The sequence below is a fragment of the Balaenoptera physalus genome (genome assembly GCF_965194825.1).
Source record: "Balaenoptera physalus genome assembly, chromosome: 7".
NCBI classification, from domain to species: Eukaryota; Metazoa; Chordata; class Mammalia; order Artiodactyla; family Balaenopteridae; genus Balaenoptera; species Balaenoptera physalus.
In genome coordinates, this window is record NC_138886.1 from 6841246 (window position 1) to 6857142 (window position 15897).

General features: G+C 54.1%; 1 long non-coding RNA gene across 5 annotated transcripts; it reads left to right on the plus strand.

Annotated features, from left to right (window-relative positions):
- Positions 1-489: 489 nt before the first annotated feature.
- LOC309664611 lies at positions 490-12804 on the plus strand. 5 transcript variants are annotated; one of them, XR_014265960.1, is made up of 6 exons: positions 490-4688; positions 6353-6458; positions 8111-8262; positions 9141-9409; positions 10329-10747; positions 11476-12804. It is a non-coding gene; the product is annotated as an uncharacterized lncRNA (long non-coding RNA). The 5 variants fall into 5 exon arrangements; XR_014265958.1 differs by having other exon boundaries at positions 8111-9409; XR_014265959.1 differs by having other exon boundaries at positions 8111-9409; positions 10329-10741.
- The last annotated feature ends 3093 nt before the right edge of the window (positions 12805-15897 follow it).

A 15897-nucleotide genomic window follows, 5' to 3' on the forward strand; every position in this document is an offset into this window, starting at 1 on the left:
TGTGACTTGTACTCTTTATCAATTCAGAGGACCTCTGTCCTATCTCATGCTTTTTGCCTGTGATTCTTGGTCTGATATGAATACTACTACCTTTGCTTTCCTTTGACTTGAACTTGTCTCATGTAACTTTGCTCAATCTTTTATTTTTAACTGTTTCATGTCCTTTGGTTTTAAGTGTATTTCTTACAAGCACTATATAGTTAGATTTCCGTCTTAGTTTTTGTTTTATCCAATCTGAGAGTCTTTGGTATTTTACTAGGAAAACATCATGCATTTACATTCATTGTTAACATTGACCCTGCACATCTCACTTCTATGGAAAAGCTGGTGTCCACCTTTTTCTCTTCCTTTTGTTCCGGCATTTTGTTTTATGGACTTTGAATTTTTGCTTTAGTCTCTTGCAGACTTTGGTTAGTAGCTATTTCATTTCTAATTGTACTCGAAGTTATCATACATTGAAAAAATTCTTTCATTTGTAGCTGCCTGATCATTCAAGGAGAAACAGTGCATCCTGAATCCCTCTTATTTAAGAGGTCTCTCAGGTCCCTTTTGATCTACATTGATGTGACTTAAAGCTCTAGATTCAGATGGTCAGATTATTATTTTTCCATTCTATGATTTGTCATTTAAGAACAATTTTTGACATTTGTATTTAGGCTGGAAGTGATACTGACAATAAATCTGTAGACTTGCTGCTTTTTAGCTGGTTTCAGTGCTAATGCCCAGACTTCTTAAGACACAGGGGTTATCATTCTTAGACTCCCTGCTGATGGGAGCATATCTTTCAGTAACAAGTGCTCAGTATTTCCCCCAAACCTCATAAACATGGCTCCCTCATCACTTAGCATGTCACAATCTAAACCAGCCTGGGTTTGTTCTTTTATAAGTAACTCACTTTCCTTCCTGGAGACATATACAAGTTGTCATTATTTGTATAAATCACATTGTTTTCCAGAATGTCTCGGTAGAGGCCTCTATTTATTTCCCCCAGAATGCAGTGAACCTTTGCAATCTGCATATTCAGATCTTTCTGTTTGGTTTTAAGGCACAGGTGAGTTTTCCTCATTATATTCTAAGTTATCTCTTATTCTAGCCTTTTTTTCAAGAATCCCAGTTATGTGTTTGCTGTCTGCTAATCCTCATCACTTTCTCATGCTTTGTTTTCATCTCTCGATTTCCGCCACACTTTTTAGAAAATGTCTCAAGGTTGGCCTCTCCCCATCACTGATTGCATTTTCTGCATTACAATTTCCGCTTTTCACTGTCTCTAGTATGGACTTGAACCCTGCTACTATGTTTTTTCTTTCCTTGCAGTCTTTCCTAACCCCATCTGTCTTAGTTTCCTAGGGCAGCTATATGAAATGACAACTGGGTGGCTTAACACAACAGAAATGTGTTCTCTCACAGTTCTGGAGGCCAGAAGTCTGAAATCCAGGTGTTGGCAGGGTTGGTTCCTTCTGGAGGCTCTGAGGGTGAATCTGCTCCATGCCCCTCTCCTGGCTTATGGCATTTCTTGGCTTGTAGCTGTATCACTCCAATCTCTGCCGCTACCTTCACACGGCCTCCTCCTGTTTCTCTCCTGTCTGTGTTTCTCTTCTAATATGGACACTTATCATTGGATCTAGGGCCCACCCAGTTCATCCAGGATGATCCCATCTTGAGATTCTTAATTATATGTGCAAAGACCCTTTTCCCAAGTAAGTTTACATTCGCAATTACCAAGGGGTAGGACTTGGACGTATCTTTTTGGAGACCACAATTCAAGGCACTACACAATCCACGTCCGCGTCCCTTTTTTTATATCCTCATACTGCCTTTTCCCATCTGTCGGGGCTGCCCTGTGCTTTCCTGCTCCTGTTTTGCAGAGCACGTCTTTCCGTGAAGGTTGCCACACCGTTTCCTGACGTCTTCTGTTTCCTTTAGGAAACTGCTGTCAACCGCCTGCTCTCAAGTGTTGCGGAATGCTGATTCCCTTTCCATGTTCAGGAGTGTTCTTTCACAGTCCTTTGTGGTTGATGCTTTTGCCTCTGTATTGTCCCTCAAACACAGAAACATTAACCCACACTCCACGATCATAAGTAGACAGGATGTGTAGATTGCCTCTGGTCCTGTCCTCTTATTACTTGTTTGGTGGCTCCATCCCATTCTCAGGGTTTGGTCTGGGCAACAGAATCAAGTGGGCTTTGCGCAATCCATGTCCCAGTTTCCAGCAGGTTCTGCCAACTGCAGCCCTGCTGAACGAGGGTGGCATCCGCTCTGGCCCAGCTAAATGGTTCTTGGATTTTCTGAACAGATGAAATAAGCAAAAGTCCCAGCATGCACTGCTACTGGGGAGTTTCCTAGTGTTCTCCCCCCCCTCACTCCCCCTACAATGATCATCTTTGCTTCCCAGAATCCCATGCACCATGAAAGCCCCCTGCTTGCCCACTTTCTCTGAATGACTAGGGGACATTACTCCAATAGCATCTGTGGGAGAGGGACAGCTATCCAGTTTTCAGACTGGCACAGATTCCGGGTCTCTGACTGGGGGCAAATGATGGAGGAGGTTCTGAGCCCCATCCTACTTTTTTTTTTTTTTTTTTTTTTTTTAATTTTTGCACACTTAATCTTATCTTGGTGTCTGTTTCTTTTTTTTTTAATTTTTATTTATTTATTTATTTATTATTTTTGGCTGTGTTGGGTCTTCGTTTCTGTGCGAGGGCTTTCTCTAGTTGCGGCAAGCGGGGGCCACTCTTCATCGCGGTGCGCAGGCCTCTCACTATCGCGGCCTCTCTTGTTGCGGAGCACAGGCTCCAGACGCGCAGGCTCAGTAGTTGTGGCTCACGGGCCCAGTTGCTCCGCGGCATGTGGGATCTTCCCAGACCAGGGCTCGAATCCGTGTCCCCCGCATTGGCAGGCAGACTCTCAGCCACTGAGCCACCAGGGAAGCCCCCCCTTCCTACCTTTTTCCCGGTCTCTCTGAGCTTTCTCTCCAACACCGGCTCCCATCCCCACTATTATCAGCATGGGCTCCTCCCAGATTCTGGCATGGGGTTGGCAGCTGTTTCCCACAATGAGTAAGGTTTCATATTTCTCACTACCTTCATGGGTATTTAGTGGAAAACTAAGAATGGCTCTATCAGGGTTTCTAGTTACATGTCATCTTATATAGAAGTCCACAGGTTTTTAGTGCTTTCTTTTTTAAAGCTCAGACTCATTCATGCACATTTATTTATTCAAAAAAAGTAGTGTGTTCACGGCTTGGCTTCATAGTGGATGTTAGGATAAATCAGCTAATAATACAGGAGAGTTCTGCAAAGATGGAGGAATAGGGAAAAGGCCCAGGCCCCCACCTCTTCTTCCCTCTGCTCTGCAAACCTGACTTCTCCAGAGATCTCTCCATCTTGAAGACCTTGTTCTTATGCTCCCAAATTAGCAGTCTGTGAAATCAGACACATTTATTGAGAACTTTCTTTTGCTCCAGGCAAAAGTAAGGGGAAAGGAAGTAGTCTAGGGGAGAGGAAGATAAAATCATTAGGATTCCTGCCCTCATGGTGCACAGTTTCCACTTCCCTGCTGTAGAGCATGGTGCCTGTTTGTCATCATGGTTTGTGATGATTATCTGAATAATCACCTCACTAGACTCCTGTCAGACTGGCAGCCCCATGAGTGCAGGAACGGTGTCTGTATCCTTGTTTGTTAGCACAGCTGGGACTGGGTAGGGCCGCCTGAAGGACAGGCCATCTGAGCTGGGCTCTGAAGGGTGGATAGGAGTTTTGTGTAGATAAGGAGGGTGGGAGCAAGAGAGAGGGGTGAAGTCTCTCTCTCTCTCTGGGGTCTCCTCAGCCCAAACTTGACCCTCCTTCCTGGCCTAGTTCTCACTGTGGTTTCTGCTGCGACATGGAGAAAGTTCCTCTCTGGATCTCTTTAGAGGCTCTACAGCCCCATGTCTGGGCCGTGCTCAGAGGAGAATGAGGTCTGCAGGAATTGATGGCCAGGTTGTCTAGGCCTAAGAGCTCAGCTGGAGAGAATGGGCAGAGGTCCATGTTTGCCTCCTCTGGGCTCCCTTTCTTTATCTTTTCAAAGCAGATATAAGTGGTGCCCGTCCCACTGTGGCAGCCGCGGGTTGTCATTACTTTCCAACAGGCACGTTCATGGCTGGGTCTCCTGGATGGGACCCAAAAGCCATTTGCCCGGGAGGCAAAATTTGAGTCAGGCCCAGCTGGGTCTTCCCATCCTTTATTTGCCCAATCCTATTAATAATTAACGGTACAGTAATGAGAATTGCTTTTAATAGAATCTGCTGCCATCACGGCATTCTGTTCCCCGCCAAGGGTTTCCCCCAAAAGGATTCACGGTCACATGGCTGTGCCTCCTGCCACCTCACTGGAAGGTCCCCTGCCGTTGTCCTTCCCTCGTCTCTTCTGGGCCTGAGCCCCCTCCCTGCTGACCTGGAAGCCCCTCTTTCTCCTCTACCATTTCCTGTCCCCTCCCTGAAGCACCGGCCACCAGCCCCTCCAGGTTCCCGCTGTGGAGTGAGGCCACCCCATCCACCCAGCCAAGCCTTGTCTGTCACCAGGGCAAACTGGTCCCACTGGGCAGGGACACGGACGTCCGGAAGCAGCTGTGTGCCCAGCCTGGGTCGCGCGTGAGACCCACACCATGCATACAGAGGCTGACACTGGACCAAAAACTCACTTCCAGCAAAGGTCAGTAGGATGGGTGTGGAGGAAAGGAAACCTGGCCAGGACGGCTTAAGTCCTGGCTTGGCCACTGTTTATGGGACCGTGGCGAGTGTTGTCACCCCTGCCTCCAGCCTCAGTTTATTCACCTGCAGAATGGGGATGAAGATGGTCCCTACCCCACCAGAATGTTCTGGGGAGAAGGGGAATGAAGCAGATTTCAGGGGAGCTCCTTAATACTCACTCCCGGAAAATACCCATGGCGTGCCCAGGGTTTAGCTATCGTTATGCTATTCTCTGTGGCCTTATTTATGATATCACAACTTGGAAACCACCTCCGTGTTCAATAATAGGGGATTGGCTCAAATAAGTGTGAGTGTATCCACACTGTGGGCACTCAGCTGCTGTTGGAAAGGGGGCTTTGGGCCTGCTTCTGTGCCTAAGAATCTCCTGGGACCCCTGGGGAAATGCAGGTTCTGGGGTCCCGGGGCTGAGATCCTGCACTTCTTTTTTGTTTGTTTGTTTGTTTGTTTGCCCTGCAGAACAGCTTGCAGGATCTCAGTTACCTGACCAGGGATTGGACCTGGGCAGTGAAAACCTGGAATCCTAACCACAAGGCCACCAAGGAACTACCCCCACCCCTGCCCCCAAGATCCTGCACTTCTAACAGCTGCTGCTTGGGGAGCATTCTCTGGGTACCAGCGGGTAGAGGCCTTGGGTGGCGGAGAAGTTTGAGTTCTGCTGGTGAAAGGAAGAACCAGGTTGCAAACCAGAATGTTCTGTGATCCCCTTGCTGGGCTCAAAGCAGAGTTCATGCTGCATACCCAGTACAAAGTCTGGAGGCTAGAGGCTCAGGCACTCAAAGTGCTATGGATGGGTGATGAATTAATAGATGATTTAAATTTTTCTCTTTGGTTTATCTTAATTTCAAAATTATCCACAGTTAACATGTATTACTTTCATAAGTGGAGAAAAATGTTATTTTCTTTAAAAAAAGAACAAATGTTCTCTTCCTTTCCCTACAACACGGTCAGGGTAATATTCCGCGTGGAAAGGTGGGAACTCTGCGGAGACGAGGATCAGTGTGGGTTCTGGCCTCGCTGCAGAGCCTGTGTGCCGGGCTGTGGGCTGGCCTGAGCCAGCCACGAGGCCCTGGTGCTCAGCACGTCCCTACGCCAGGCTAAGCCCTCTGCCCGCAGCGTCCCCGTCCCCCATACCCCCGGGAGGGGACCAGCACAAGGCACTGGTACTAGCTCCACTTCGCAGCTGAGGGAGCCAGCTGGGAAGTGAAGGACCCATCCAGGGTCCCCCAGCTCCCTGTGGGTGGGGGTGGGGAGGGGCCTGCCAGGAGGAAGCCCCTTCCTCCTTGAAGGTCTTCTTTTGGCCACTAGTCAGGGCAGCCTCACCGGAAAAACAGGTGATGAAGAGCTTTGAAAATTAGCTGGAGTTTTTATGTCCTGGGGGAGGCAATGGGGAGCCATTGAGTGTTCTAAGTGAAGACGAAATGATTCAAGTTGTGAGCAGCTTGGAGCAGAGAGCTGTGGCGACAGGAGACCCAGACCCAGGCCAGGAGGTGATTACAACAGGCTGGGCTGGATAATACAGAACAAGGACGATATTAGTTAACATTTACTGAACTCCTATGATGTCCAAGGACATGATAAACACGCTTCACTCAATCTTTCCAACAGCCTTAGGACGGTGCTGTGGTTCTCCCCATTCTGCAGATGAAGAACTGAGGCTCAGCGCCTCGAGGAGGTGCAGGTGGGATGAGGACGCAGGTCGTGTGACTTCAAAGTGGGTACCCTTAGCACAGTGCTACCCCACAGAGAGAACAGAGGGGAAGGGAGATGGGTCCCAGGGAAGGAGTGGGGTGTGAGGATGGAGCTGGAGTGGGATGGGGTGGGATGGAGCCATCCTTTGACCAGCACTACTGACCCCATCTCCCAGGCAGGCCTTGAGCCAAGCTAGAGGATTAAAGATAAACAAGACGCAGCCCCTCCTGGACAGTCTAGTGGAGGTGAGAGACAAGTAGACAGACCATGGCACAGGAGGGTCAGGGGCACCTCCCCGGAGGAGACAAAGCCCCGGCTGAGTCCTAAAGAATGAACAGCTGATCCGATGACACAGGAGAGAATTCCAGTCCCCCGAACAGCATGTGCAAGGGCACAGAGGCCGGAAAGTAGCTGGTCTGGCTGGAGCACAGATGCAGTGGGGAGCGGGGAGGCTGCAGGGGTGGGCGGGAACCAGGTCCCCAGAGCCTTCAAAGCCAAGGGAAGGAGCCGATTTCGGGCATTTGAGCTACTGGGTCATCGTGGGCTGGGGTGACGCTTCACCAGAACTGCAGGGCCCTTTGTGGAGTGTGGGGCATTGGGGGCCGTCCCGGAAGGGGTCCTGGAAGAGGCTGGTGTGGCGTTCCAGGCGGGAGATGGAGGAGCAGTAGAGGGGGGCACGGTGGCTGGGAGGCGGGGGCAGATGTGCAATTCCCTAGGGAGGCAGAATGACTGCACACTGTGGGAGGCGTGAGGAGGAGAGGAAGCAGGATGGCTGGGTGCCACCCGTGGGCGGTGGTTCCCAGAGAGGGGGAGATGAAGTCTGGGGGACTCACTCGCTCTGCGGGCAGCAGAGTAGGGCAGGTGTAGGGGACTGCTCTCCAGGGTGCCCTGGATATCCCACACCCTAGCTGTGGTCCTCCCATGGGGCTGCTGGGAAATTCTGGCCCCTGTTGCTGTGGCTGCAGGGCTCTGGCTGGAATCCCTGATGGGGTAGAAGGCGCCAGCCCAAATGATGCTGGAGCTGCCTTGAGCTGAGGTAGGGGCGGCATCTCATCAAATCCTCCCTCCAGCCTCTCTCAGCAGGAACATACTTGCGGTAATTTGCAGAGGGGGGAAACCGAGGGCTGGTGTCCTGTGCCCAAGGACACACATCTGGAGGGTGATGGGATCCATCAGAGAGGCTCCGAGACTGTCCCTGGGCACTTTGCTTGTCCAGGCCAGAGGAGGGGGGGAGAGTGCATTGTAACCCCTGCTCTCTGGGAGCTAGCCCTCCCCTGCCCGCCCCTGCCCAGGGGCATCAAGTAGTGGGGCATGGTGTCCTGGAGCCGTGGCGGGAGCTGGCCCTGGATCAGGAACGGGAGAGCGAGGGGGAAGCAGCCTGCAGAGGGGAGAGGGGAGACAACCCGAGCTGCAGCCTTCCTTAACAGCACTCCCCTGCTTCCTGGGAAGCAGACAGCCCACTCTGCACAGTGTCACACAGGCACTGCACCCAGCAGACGCAGCCAGAAACTGGCACTGCCCACTGGCCCGGCTCAGCCAGCAGCCAGGACCACAGAGGTTGAGACCTTTGGGCTGGGAGCGCTTGGGTCTCCATCTCTTAATTCCATGGCTGTTACCCAGTTAATTCTCACTGAACCTTATGGGGTGGGTACTATTACCATCCCCATTTTACAGACGAGGACATTGAGGCCCAGAGAGAATGACATGAGCTGGAACCTGAAACTTGCAAGGTGGAGGGCCTGCCTTCCCAGTAGACATCCAGTGAAGCCCAGCTCCTTGGGTGGTGTCCTCACGCACAGCTGGTGAGGGGGCCTTCATCACCCCACGTGAGTAGCTGGAAACTGAGGCTCGGCCTGGGTGGAGACTGGGGCAAGGTCACAGAGTCAGGCTGCAAGGCCCCTTCCCCTGCCCCATGCCACCCATCGGCCTCCCTGCTGACCCCCACAGAGGGGAGTGCCAGGAGGTCCACGGGAGGAAGCCCCTTTCTCAGGGCCAGAAGGGAAGAAGAAGAGACAGGGGCAGGTGATCCAAGGTTCTGGTCACCTGAGCTGGTGAGACCTGGCTCAGCTTGCCCAAGGAGGTGGCCCTGGCCAGCAGACCCGGGCAGCTCGCCGCACACCCAGATGCCCCAGGAGTGTAGGATCAGTCAGACACAGAGCCAGCTTCATCTCATCACATCCATGCATCGTACTGTGGAAGCCAGATCTGGAGGGTCTAGAGCAATGTTCTGGGAGCTCAAAAGGAGCCTCAGTCCCCCAGCCTCCCAGGCCAGGTACCCCCGCCCCAAGATGGGACCCCCTTGGCAGGCAAACCAAAATCATTTGGGAAATTCTACAAGCTCTGTCCTTGGGTTGGAAACAAACCATCCACATCAGCACATGAAGGCACTGAGAAGTCCCGCAAGAAAGAACCCTACTCAATTTTGCTTAATCCAGCCTTGCCCACAATTTACTGAACCATGAACTCCACTTTTTCCATGAAGTATGTATTAGCATCTGTGGCAGATTAAACATGGTCACAGATTCTTTGGCACTCCCGTCATCGAGAGGTAGGGTCTATTCTCCCTTCCCTTCAATCTGGGTGGGCCACGTGACTGCTGTGACCAGTGAGGATGACAGAAGTGACACTGGAACAGTTCCAGAACTGGCCTGGCAGCTTGATCTCTTGCCTCTTGGAGCGTTGAGTTTTGACACAAGAAATCCAGTCTAGGTTGCTGGAAAGGGCATAGGATGCGGCAGCAAGATGAGGCCATCCTGGGCACCCAGCCCAGTGGAGCCTTCAGATGACCCCGGCCTCAGCTGCTATCTGCCTGCAACTGCATGAGAGACTCCAAGCAAGAACCTGCCCAGCTAAGCCCCATCAACCCCAGCATCACCAGGAAGACTAATAAACTAATGCTTGAAGCCACTGCACTGGGGGTGGTTTATCACACAGCAGCGGATAACTGGAACAGCGTCCTACAGACCCCCTCAGGTGATGACAGGCCTCCACCCCATCCTCCTTATCCACCATACCATGCCAGACGCCTCAGTCCTTGCACCATGCCTTTGTTCAGGGCACGCCCTCTGCCTCCTTTTCTATTTGGGAAGACCTTTCTAGACTGAGCTCTTAGGAAGCCTCCACTTTGAAGACTTTTCTAACAACCATCAAGGCAACTGCAGCAACCCAAGGCTGGGATCTGCCTGGGCTCGCACTTCCACCTGTATGAACTGGGACAGGTTTGGGCCTCAGTTTCCTCAACTGTAAAATGGGGATAATAATGGTAATTACTGCATGAGGCTGTTGTGTAGATTTAACAAGGCAACAGGGGTAAAGCCTATGGTAGGTGCTGTATAAATGCGGCCATTACTAGCTGCTCAGTTCCTCCATTGGCATATGGCCTAACACTGGGAGAGGGGCATTTGCACTCTGACTCCCCGGGACCAGGCATTCACTCTCCGCAGGTTGGGTCTCCTGTAGCTCAGCCAAGCATGGCCTCGTGAAGTTGCTGGTGCTCAAGGGAGGTTTGGTGGAGGATGAAAGGCTCAGAGACCCCTCGACCTGTCCTCCTGGTTGGATCCTTGGAGATTAGGGAGCACAGCTCCCTTGTTTTTACTGAGGCCCAGAGAGGTAGCGGGCCTGACCCAAGGTCACACAGCTGGTTCTGGAACTGGACCCCAGGCCTCAGCATCCCATCCCATGCCTTGTCTGACACGGGGGTCCCCAAGTCTCAGGGACCGGTCCCCTTTGACTCCCCTAGTCCCTCTCGTGTCCTCCCTGCCCCTGGAGCCTCCTGAGGTGCAAGTTACCCCACAGCCTGATCGCTGGCTCCATGGTGAGACCCACTGGCTGCGGAGGGCACAGCCTGACCGAGGGTCCTCCTCGCTCTCCCTTTTCTCTGTTCTCTCCATAGATGCGATCAGCCAGGGAATGTGAACTGGGCACCCATAACGTGCCAGGCGGAGATGCAAGCTGTCCTGCCAACCACAGACGGCCGTGGGGAAACCCCAAACCTGCATTCGGGGAAACATGTGGGGATGCTATCAACTGCCCCGGCCTGCAAGTGCAGAAGTGTGTGAGAGCCTGACACGTGGCCCAACTCCCAGCCGCTCCTCTCACTAGCTGGGGGATCCTGGGTGTGTTACTGCTCCCAGCCTCACCTTCCCCATCTGTAAAGTGGGGGAATAAGAACCCTTCCACCAGGGATGAGCTCCACTTTGGAGAGCCAGGGGCCATGTTGGGCATCTGGACCAACGCCCCTCCTTCAAGATCTGACAGCCCCTGCCACCGCCTCTCCGCCCTTTCTTCCTGTCAGTTCCTAGCTGGGTTCCGGTTCTAAACCCACATGGGGTGTCCTGGGGCTCAAGGAGGGTAGAGTCTAGAACCTTTGGGGAGGATCATAGGGTCCTAGAGAAATCCTTCCTGCAGAGGAAAGGGGGCTGGCATGGGCAGGGCAGGCCTCGGGCTAGGGGCCCACAGGCCTCAGACACCAATGCCCGTCCGTGTGGGAGCCATGGGATTCTCTCCCCCAGGGTTTGTGAGGATGAGTTTGTGTGTTTGTTTCATAGAGAGGGGTGTGTGTGTGTGTGTGTGTGTGTGGCGTTTGCCCGGTGGGGGGAGCTGGGTACGGGGAGGGGCTGGTCCTGCAGCTGCCTTCAGTCGCAGGAGAGCTCCACAAGCCAGGCCTGTCCCTGCCTCTGGGGCAACCCCAGGACCCTGCTTTGGGAGCATTGCTACTGCCGATTGCTGCTGCAGCCGGATTAGAGCTGAGAGCTTCAAACAGAGCCCGCCTGGCAACAGGCCTGGAGCCCGGGCTTAAAGGGGCCGCTGAAATTATAAATAGCCACCTTCCCAGTGACTCCCCAGTCCTTCCCGGGGCGGGGGGGGGGGGCGGGAAATGTTCCACCAGTCCCTTCACCATCTTCCAGCGCAGCCACCAGCCAGCTTCAGGGGGGAGGGGTGGGGCAAGGAGGAGCTGGCGCCTGTCAGAAGGGTTGTGCTCAAACAAACAAACAAGAGTTCATATAGTAAATGACACACTGGTTTTAAGTTGCAGGGAGCAGGGAGTGTCTGCCAAGAGACTCAGCTGGTGACCCTGAGGATGCTGCCCGAGGATTCCTCCATTATTAACGAATATGCTCCGTCTCCCCAGCTCTTTTGCGCTTCTGTGTCAGGCTCAGAAATGGCTTAAGGGGAGGGGCTGGCATTCAACTCCGGGGTCTAGGCAACCATGCCAGCCATCTGGCCTCGCTGGAACTCAGTTTCCCCACTCCTGGAGGAGAGGAGACAGGCAGGAAGGAGAGACAGAGGGAGCAGGCAGTGCAAACCGAGGACCCGTTCTGGGTCAGGCACCGAGGCAAGTGCTGTGAAGGGTAGGATCACCTCTGAGCCTAGGTCCCAGCTCACAAAAAGCGAGTCCGCGGAAGTCAGTTTTGTTGAGCTTGTTAAATGGCTGGTAACCCCGCCCCCAGGTCCCTTCCATGCCCACCAGGCACTTCCCCTCTCAGGGCCTCCCTTTTCCATCTGTGAATTAAAGGATAGACAAGGGCAACGATGACCCACATTGGAGCGTCTGCCCTGCTGGCAGGGGCTGCTGTGGCCCCGTTGCACAGGTGGGAGACCGAGGCCGGCCAGGTGTGCAGGGACTTACAGCTCTCGGAACCACACTGCCAGGACAAAGCCCAGGAGGGATTAGAACTCAGCTCCGTCTCATTCCACACCCGAGCTCTTAAACTCTCCCTTTGTGCGTGCCTGTAACTGATTGCCCCACCAATTGATTAACTGATTGATTAACTGATTGACGGATTACCTGCCACGGCCCCTCCTCCCGACGGGCCTTCCAGGGAGCCCCCTCCGGCCCCCACTGCCCAGCTCACTTTCCTCCGACCACCCACCCCAGGTGCGTCCCCAACAAGCAGCGTGGAAGGGGGCGGGGCCGGGGCGGGGCTCCCGCGGCTTCCCGCCCCGGCCCGCCAGCAGCCGGCTTCTTAATCTGCAGCCCTTGTGGCTCTGCCTGTCGCCCGCCGGTTGTCAGGGAAACGACCTCTCCCCTCTGAACCTTCAAAGGGCTCCTCCCACTCCTGCGGGCGGGAGCTGGGGTCCTTGGATAAGAGACTGGGGAGACAGAGACGGGGGAGGGACACCCAGAGATGGAGAGACAGCGCAGCGAGAGGCAGAGACAGGGAGACAGAGACAGAGAAGCACCCTGGCAGGGAGAGACACAGGCCGCAGAGAGAATGGAGGTGGAGACAAAAGAGACAGAGAAAAGAAAACGCACCCCCGCCCCTACCACAGCAACAGAGGCAGAGAGATGGAGAGAGACAGTCACAGCCGTGTACAGAGACAGGGAGAGAGATCGTGGGAGAGGCAGGGTCAGCATAGAGATGGGGGGTGGGGGGAGGTGGACGGGGCCCCCCAAAGAGAAAAGACTAGGGCCAGCCAGGGGGAGAGAGTCGGGAGGGGGCGACTTGTGAAAATAAATATTTATAAAATGAGAGTTTCTAAATTCTTTCTGCATTTCCGTAGTAAAGTATTCATCTGTGTATCTCCCTCTCTCCTAACTGCTTAGGGAGCTGTCAAGGGGGGTGTGGCTTTCTGTGCCCCCCCCCCCGTCTTCCTCCCCCACCCTCTTCCTCACCCCTCCCCCACCTCTCTCCGTCTATCCCCTTCCCCCCTCCCTAATCCTCTCCTTCCTGCCCCTTCCTTCCCTCCTCCTCCCTCTTCTCCCCACTCCGTTTCCTATCCCCTCTAAACCCCTCTCCCGCCTCCCCCTCCTCCCCACTTCCCTCCTCACGCTTCCCATCTCCCCCTCCCCTTCCTGCTCCGGTTGGAGCTGAGCACCGGAGGCTGGCGGGGAGGGGCCGCCGCCCGGAGGTGACCGGCTGCCACGCTCTCGCGTTTCCTCCCCGCTTTAAATAAGAATAATCGTCCAAGTCAGCGGGGCTGGGATTAAAAAAACACTCGTCGCTGGCAGTCTGGCACCCCCAACCGGGACCACGGAAATCTTCCTCCAGAGGACTGGGGACGCTGGAGTTGGGGGGAAGGTGGGAGCTGGGCCAGGAGGGGGCTGCCGTCCCAGGAGGGCCCCGGCTGGAGCCAGAGGCCACACTGCTTCCAGGGGACCTTGCTGAGCCTCAGTTTTCTGCTCTGTGGGATGGGGCCAAAGACTAACTTCCTGTTCTCTAGGGCCAAACCAGCTCTCAAATCTGTTTGTGAGTCTAGAAGTTTTCAAGGTCCTTCTGATCAATCCCCACAGCTGATCAGGCAAAAAGGAGGAACAGGGGAAAGAGTCTTCAAGGTATGATGTGAGTTCCTAAAATCAGGCAAGGAGTGGGGAATAGCACGCCCAGCCCGCAGTCACAGTGGGCCACACCACTCTCAGTCTGTGGCCTTGAGCACAGCCTCCGTTTCCTCACCTGCAAACTGAGCCAGTGACGCTTCCCTCCCCTTGACCGAGGACAAGGGCCCTCCCCCTGCAAACTGCTACACGCTGCACACATGTCAGCGGCTAAGTGGCAGTTGTTCCCTGCTCCATGTCACCTGTGCCCAGCCATACCCCTCCCCGTCAGCCTCCAGGTCACCTACACTAAACAGCAACAGGAAAGAGGGCAGGAACCCCTTCTCTCCCAGCAAGGAGCAGTCAGCACCAGAGAAACCAAGGTAGGTGGCAGATCAGAGCCTTCCCTGCTACCGACACGAGCCCAGAAGTCAGGAGCGAACCTTTGGGGATTCTTCAGAGATCTGCATCCTTTTTCTCCATGTGATGCTGCAGGTGGAAGGCAGCCTTCCCTTTCTGGGCCAGGAGGCCCGGGGGTCAGGTCCTGAGTTTGATTCGTGACCCTGCTGTTTGACCTTAGTCTTTGACCTTTCCCTCTGGGGCAAAGAGTTCCAAGGTTCCTTCCAGCCCCTGCCTGTTTAGGATTCTTATTACTGCTGTTGACAGAGATGAGCGCTACTGGTCCATGACTCACTAGGTGCCAGGAGCAGTGCTCAGAGTCTCTTTCAGCCTCCCCCCACCCTTCTCATCTAGGGCCCAGTGACTACTGCCCCATTTTACAGATGAGGACGCTGAAGCTCAGAGTGCGGACTTGCCTCAGATCAAGAGGCTGGACAGCGGCTGACGGGTGTTCTCGCTTTGGCAACACAGAAGGGTGTCCTCACCCAGCTCCCTGTGCTGCCCACAGGGACATCTTAGGTCAGGTCAGTGCTGCCCGGAGGGAAGGTGGCCCTTGGGATCAGAATTGTCCAGCCTGCCCCAGCCTAGTGACCTCAGGCCCGACAGGACCCTCAGAAACACTGGTGTGTGATCTGAAGACTTCTCTTCATCTTTTCCGTAAGCACAGTGAGAAATGCATTGGGAAAATGACCCCCCTCTGTATAATTATCTCACATCCTGTGACCGGTAACACCTTTGCTGGCCTAAAACAGTGGCTTTCAAGCCTTTGATAGACCCTAAGGGGCACTGGGAAAAGGGGGGGCAAAGAGGGCCAGGGTGGGCTCCTGCTTCGTTCAGTATGGAGCACTTGGGCAAGATCTATCTTGAGAAGGAATAAGGAACAAGGTTGAGGTGGGAAGGTGCATGTGAAGAACCAGTTTGAAACCCACTGTTGTAAATAATTAGGATCCGTTTGGGATGGAGAATTGTGGCTTCCTGAAGTCCCCACTTACGTAACTTGGCTCTCCCCCCGGCTGCCACCCCAAGGGTGAGCAGACAAACAAAACTGCAACTAAAGAGGCTTCTCCCAGGACTCTCTGGCCCAGAATCCTTTACGAGGTCATTGCATTCAGTCACTCAAACAGGCCCACCAAGTGGGTGCTGTCATACCCACAGTGTGAACGAGCAAACTGGGGCTCAGAGACCTTCAGTAATCTGTCCAAGGTCACACAGCCAGCACGAGGCTCAACTGGGACACTCGGGCTTCTGACACTGACCGCCCTCCCCTGAAGAAGCAGCACGGTCACCCAGCGCGTGTCATCGGCTCTTGCCCCCGTCCTGCTCCAGTCAGTGTCAAGCCATCCCCAAGGGTTTCTTTGGGCACCAGGAGGACTCACAGCTTCTCACGAACAGATCTGAGGAGCCGTTCAAATATATTCAGGAAAAAAACCAGCCCCGGCCCCGGACAGAGCTGGTCCTGCTGTGGGCACTGCCATGCCCTCCACGTACCCACCCCTCAGCCAGGGCCCCTCTATCCCCGCTGCAGGTGACAGCCATGTTTGCCACTCCCCGATGGAGCTGTCCCTAAAGTTCCAGAGCCCTTGTGCCTCCAAGAGGCCCCAAAGCAGGGCTGCCAGTCTTCCAGGAGCCTGTTTTCCATACCACCCTCTCTCTCCCTCACGTCTGTGTTGGACCAGGTTCTGGGGCTGCCACCACGCTGCCCCCAATCAGGCCAGGCCCTGGTTAGTCCTGAGGGGTATCCCCTTCTTCCCTAGAGATGGAGGTCCCCTCAGGAGGGAGGGGAGACAGAAACAGCCTGGGGTTGGCC